We start from the raw sequence: 6,242 nt of genomic DNA, 5'->3' as shown, positions 1-6,242 counted from the left end.
TTTCTCCAACCTGCTCCTCATGTGTGGGCGTTCCTCTGTCCCTTTTCCTCTGTGCATTTCTCAATGATGAGCTAATGTAGTAGATCACCTACCAGTCATCACCTACCGCTTGTATGGTGATACCTCCGAAGGTCAGGACCTCTAGCTGACAAGGCATTTCCACATTCAAATGTACTAATGAGTTTCAAATAGAATTTATTACTTCCCTTCCCCTCACTCTTCGCACACATATTTTGCATTAGAGAAAGCTACCATCCTCCATTCAGGTACTTGAGACAGAATCCTAAGAGTTATTAAATTCTATCAATTATACCCGGTTTATCTTCCTTATGCATTTCTTTTTCTCCATCATTTACTCTGCCTCTCTCTTAATTCGTAACTTCATCATCTTTTGCCTGAATCACTCAGTGGCCTCCTAGCTCGTTTCCCTGTCCAGTTACCACTCCCACAAACCATTCTTCCCATCAATATCAGAGAAATCTTTCTCAAGCAAAAATCTGATCGAGTCACGACTCTTCTTTAAATCTTGTGGCTTACTTCAAGATCAAGTTCAAACTTCTTTATATAAATACTGTACTGCAGGTGACCTAGCCTCTAATTTGTAGGCTCCCTTCCAGCTCCCATGCTGTGCCCTAATCATAAGAACCCATTTATAATTCTCCCAACATGCTCAAGCCATGTTACCTGTTCTCTTGGACATCATATCTTTACTTTCTTAAATTGCTCATCCCCTCAAATGTCTAATTAATATTTATATTTGTGATTTAGACTCAACTCAGACACCTGCTCCTCCAAGAAGGTATGCTGATCATGCCCAGATGGGATCGGCGTCCTCCTCTACACACCTATTGCACTCTGTGCATGACCCTATTATAACATACTATACGATGTCTATTTCCTTACCATGTCTATTTGTTAGCTTCTTGTGAGCGGAGGCCAAGAAATTCATATCCTCCTTGCCTAAAAAAATGCCTGGCCCATAATATCCCTCAATAAATTTTTGTTGAATGAAGGAATGAATGAACACACACACACACACACACACACACACACACACACACACACACAGAGCTCTAGTTTGCTGGCTACCCCAGTCTCTTCTCCTTGGATCTGTCCCTGTATATTGCAGCTAGAATAATCCTATTAAAAGACCTCTTTGCATTTCAGTGTTTCTTACAGAATAAAATATTAAACACAGCTTATCATCCAAGTCCCATTCTAATTTGTTCCTGACCTCCGCTGTGACCTCATTTTCTCATTATCTCCCTGTGAAAGACTTTGGCTCATGCAAAGGGGCCCTCCTTGAGCCTTCTCTTTCTTATCTGTACTGGTTTAATAACGACAGTCCTGATCTCACAGGGTTGTCATGAAGATCGAATGAAAACCCTAGCACACCACCCTGACACATAGTCAGCTTTTGATATTATTGTGGCACATGTTAAAAAAAAAAATACATGTATATAACACTTTTTTGACACTCTCATTAGCAATGCTTAATAATCGCTGGTGCCCGTGTAGTATGCCAGCGCCATCCTTTGCTCTTTAGAATCCCCAGAGAATAAAGAATATACTAATAAACACCTAGATGCCAATCATTCATGCCGAAAAATGAGGTCGATAGTTATAACTCAGTTCCTTGCAATGAATAATGTCAGATCTTATTAAGCAAACGATGTCATGCAAATATATGGTCCTTAGTCTTGCTGAGTTTCACTGTGACTCCAATAGTGAAGCAGCCACTCAAAGGTATTATTGACTTGAAGATGAAAGAATTTTCTTTTTTCTTTTTTCTTTTTTTTTTTTTTAAGCTGCTAGGGTCTCCTCAAAGGCTAAACTTCATTCCGCCTTTGAGCGTAAAAATTTGCAAAGATCTTTGGTTGCCTTTGGGGTTGCAGGATGTGTTACAAATCCACTATGCTGTGTAGTATTAAAGGTGGTTTAAGGATGCTACCCCGGCCACCACCGGTGCACTTGCTGAGGGCCAGGGTGGTACACTCTTTGATCCATTGTAAATGTACCGTAATTTAAATTGCTAGAAACTGGACTATAAAGATGATGCCATATTATAGAAAGAGTACTGAACTAGGAGTCTGAAAATCTGTCTTCTGAGGTTTGTTTAGAGTTTATGGTGATGTGTTAGTATCAATTTATTTAAACTTGGTACATGTCAATAATATCTGCCTTCTTAGAAGTTCATTGTAAAAAACAAATTACAGTTGTGAAAGTGTTTTACTTAAATTGATAATTTGATTTCTGAATGCGATTTAAATATATAAAACATAGTGCAATAAGCAGAGTATAGGACGTTAATTATTTTTGTAGCATTTGCTGAAAAGATTCTTTAAGACCAAATTAGGTTCCTTTCTAAGCGGTAACTATGACACACTCAGAGCCAACTACAAGTATTGAGAATGTTATTATTTGGTGCTGGTTTTCTTGAAGGGAAAGAGGGCACAGAGAAGAAAGTGATTTTATATAAAAGAGGAAATTTGAGATATGACTTTTTTTTTGGTGAATAAAACAAAGTTGGAATTTTCTCTCTTAACATTGAAACCTAGGTCTTTTGAGAACAACCAGATTTATCTGGACTAATGTCTGTAAAAGGCTCCTCTGCCCTTTGGACAGAAGCTGCTGGTTAATACTTGGGTTATTTGGTCAAAATAATAGTAACAAAAACAATAACAGCAGCAGCTCTTGCTTCGATTCTAACTGCTTGGTAGAATCAGGGCATTACTTGTCTTCTAGACTGGAGGAATACTCTGACCCAGAAATGAAAAGACTTGCCCCAAAACTCACTACTGAGCCAAAATATGAAACCAGTCCCACTTGGCTCCAAATTCTCTGCTCTTTTCACGGTACCACCTGACCAAGCTGGTTCTGAGACTACCTGTGACTTTAATCAAGAAGAAGACAGAAATAGAACGTTCACTACGATGAGCAGCACTTTTAAAAGATGTTTGATTATGGCAGGAAACGCACGATGGCCTTAAGTATGTGTTGTTATTAATAATTCAATCACCGCTAAGGTTTTAAGTGAAAGAGCAGTGCCCAACCTCAGAAGGAGGATGGCCAAGTTTTGCAAATGGAGCCCAGTATGTTCCAAAATTGTTTTTTGAGTAACGGTGGAAGATATTGAAAGGTGTTGAAAAGATGAGCTTTAATTGTAATATAGCAAATATCTCAAGGACATGAAAGGCACTGATGTTTTTGGTTTCACTCTTCCCCAGTGGAAACAGGCATTCCGATGGTAATTATTGCTACCTATGCTTTTAGTGATTGAGTTTTAGCTGGTGCCTTAAAAGGGGGCCATAGCTCTCAGCTCGTACTTAGAGCGGCATGCCACATATGGCCTTCGACTTTAGGCTTACACGTTACCCTGAGGGAAGAGACTCAAGAGTACATCACATTAAAATAGAAACGCTGAAGTCTCCCACGCCCGAGCAGCTGCTTCTAAGTAGCTAAAGTGTACTTGCACTGCCCTCTCCTGGTTGGATGGAAGAACAGCTAAAGGGAAAGTTAACATGGGTTTTAGCATTACATGCGCTTTGACCATTCTGAACTCAATCAAAATGGAAATTACCAAGTGATCAAAAGAGAAAAAAAAAAAATAATTCTCACTTGTGACTCTGCAGTACAAATGTGAGCTTAGACAGAACCAGTTCTGTTAAAAAAGGATCCCAGCATTGGACTGAAGTCTTGCTTTAGAGTCCTTGATCAGTAGGGTTGTCCCACAGCTATCTACTGAGTGACCAGAGCCCATCTGAGTTCCAGGTAGATTTGTCTCAGGACGTGTAAACCGTGTTAACCGTGAAACAGGACTCAGTGGAGCCTGAGGGTATCAGTGCTGCATTTGGTTTTCTTTCGTTTACATGCTTCATAGCCTGCTGCCCTTCGTAGTACCCCAGGGGCAGATAAAAGGCTGATAATAAGGCTGATGGGCAGCAACAGAGGTAGCCGGAGATGGAAAATGAAAAATGTTCTGTGTTTCATTATAAAACACGGTGTTTATTGACCAAATTCATGGCTATGATAAAACCAAAATCGTGTAAATCTACTCGATTCCTTGCACTTGGTTCAGAACTATAACCTTTAACACTTGCACTTCCCGGCCTCTCGGACCGCACTGCTTGGGTGTGAAATGTGGCCGTGCTCCTAGCTCCGACCTTACACAAGTCCCCAAGCTTCAGCGTCCTCAGTTTCCACATTTGGAACATAGTGATCCTAAGGGCGTTATCTTGGGTTATTTGAGACGATTCAATGATACATCTAATATTCTTAGATTAGTGATTAGCACATAGTAAATGTTTAATAAATATTAGCGGGGAACATTATTCCACAGTCAAAAGAGCGGGAGCTTTTGTTAAAAGCTCCATTCACAGAGAAGCCCCAAAATCATTCCTTGACACCAAGATGTCTAGTCTTCAGAGAGCAGAACTACACTGACTTCAAAACACTGTATAGATCTTTGCTGCTCTCCCCAGACCTGCCTTTGTTGGAGGAGGTCATGGAGGAGATGGCGGCTTGATCCACAACCTGCACCTGAGCTACTGGAGGCTCTTCGGCCCCTTCACTGCCTGTGAAACAGGGAGCTGTTTCAAGGACGTGGTCTTGAGAGAGTAAGGTGCTGAGACCCCCCGGCTTTGTTAAGGTTCTAGTGGGCAGGCGCCAAGGTCTACTCTCTCATGGCCGCCTGAGATAAGCTTCACGTGTAAGTTCCCTTCTTTATTAAAGCTGCCACCCACCAATCCGGAGTGATCTGTCTCTTTCTTAGGTCTCTCCTTGCCCTCTGTGTACATGGGACAGTTTCAAATTTCACCCAGGGAACTTCCTAGCCTGTGAACCAAAGCCTTATATACCTTTTTCCTGACTGAGACCCACACAAGTAGATGTTTTTGCTGCTGCTGTTTTGAAGCAGAGTAAGTTCTTCATGAAAAGTGTCTTTAGGCCAAGTATGCAACAGATAGCTCGAAATGTCAGTGATTAGAATTTATTATAGATAAATGGGGAATTTCGTGATAGCTGTTATATAGCTATCCCTTTTAGCCTATGATATACAGAAAGAGAAAGCTTACTATTCAGACTGAAGGAAAAACACACATTTAAATGGCCAATGATCAGCACCCAGTCAGTCGGCTCCTGCATTTGTTTGCCTCTCTCATCTAACATCATCCCAGCAGTTTTGACTAAAGACAACTTAGCAAATGGTTTACGTAACAGATGTGCACCTTTGTTTCTGAATCGGTTCTGAATCTGGCTCTTCATTTCAGAAATAATGGGACAGCTGCAGGCTAGGTGGGATCGCCATGATATGAAATTACCATTTCGTGGGACACCTGGCAGCAGATCACAGGATTAGGAGAGCTGATAGAAAGAGAAAGGAAAATGGACTTTAAAAATAGGACCTGCTACCTGTAATTGCCTGAGGATGAACTGCCGTATGTTCCTGAAATAAAGCACTAAAATTCTCAGACTAAAGTGGAATAGCCAAGATATCTGGACAAACTCTTCTATGACAACTGAGAAAATTCTGTAGGTGGAGAGAGAGAACTTATGAGGAGACAGCTGGGCAGGTGCAATTTGGTTTAGAGTAGCCCCGAGCCTCTTAGGTCAAAGCCCAAACTCCTTAGCAGAACACAGGCGGCCTTCATCCGGGGGCCCTGCTAAGAGCCCCAGCATCATCCCCACCTGCCTCACCCTCTTATCCTCCAAGCTACGGCCACCCCAAAACACTTTGCTTTCTGAACACAGCATCTTTTCTTCTCTCGAGCCTTTTTACAAGTGGGTCCCTCTTCCTGGGATGACCTCCTCATTGTCTTCATACTTTCTTGATTGCCTCGAATTCATCCTCCGGATTTCTTACGTATCACTTGCACCGAGGCGCGTTCTAATACCCCTCCCCTCCACGACCCATTAGCCTTTTCTTGTGCTTCCACAGCATCCTATGCTTCTCTCTAAAATCAGCTTTTTGTATCTTACTTTCATGTGTATTTGTAGATCTCCTTCCTTATGGACAGTTACTGGGTCTTCATCATCATAGTCCCTTCTCTTGTACGATGCTGGGCCTGAAATATGTTCTCAGTATATATTTTGAATAATTGAACGGCCTGTCTTACTTTCCCTAGAGATAACGCAGAACTTCTACTTGAGCAGTTCGCTTGGTGGTTGCTTTTTACCTCAGTGGTGAGGTTACCCTTTGGGCATTTCGTAAGGAAATGTCAAGACTTTAAAAGCCCCAAAGCCAA

The sequence above is a fragment of the Rousettus aegyptiacus genome, unplaced genomic scaffold, assembly GCF_014176215.1.
Source record: "Rousettus aegyptiacus isolate mRouAeg1 unplaced genomic scaffold, mRouAeg1.p scaffold_m13_p_15, whole genome shotgun sequence".
Classification (NCBI taxonomy): domain Eukaryota; kingdom Metazoa; phylum Chordata; class Mammalia; order Chiroptera; family Pteropodidae; genus Rousettus; species Rousettus aegyptiacus.
Note: the sequence above shows the minus strand (reverse complement) of the source record.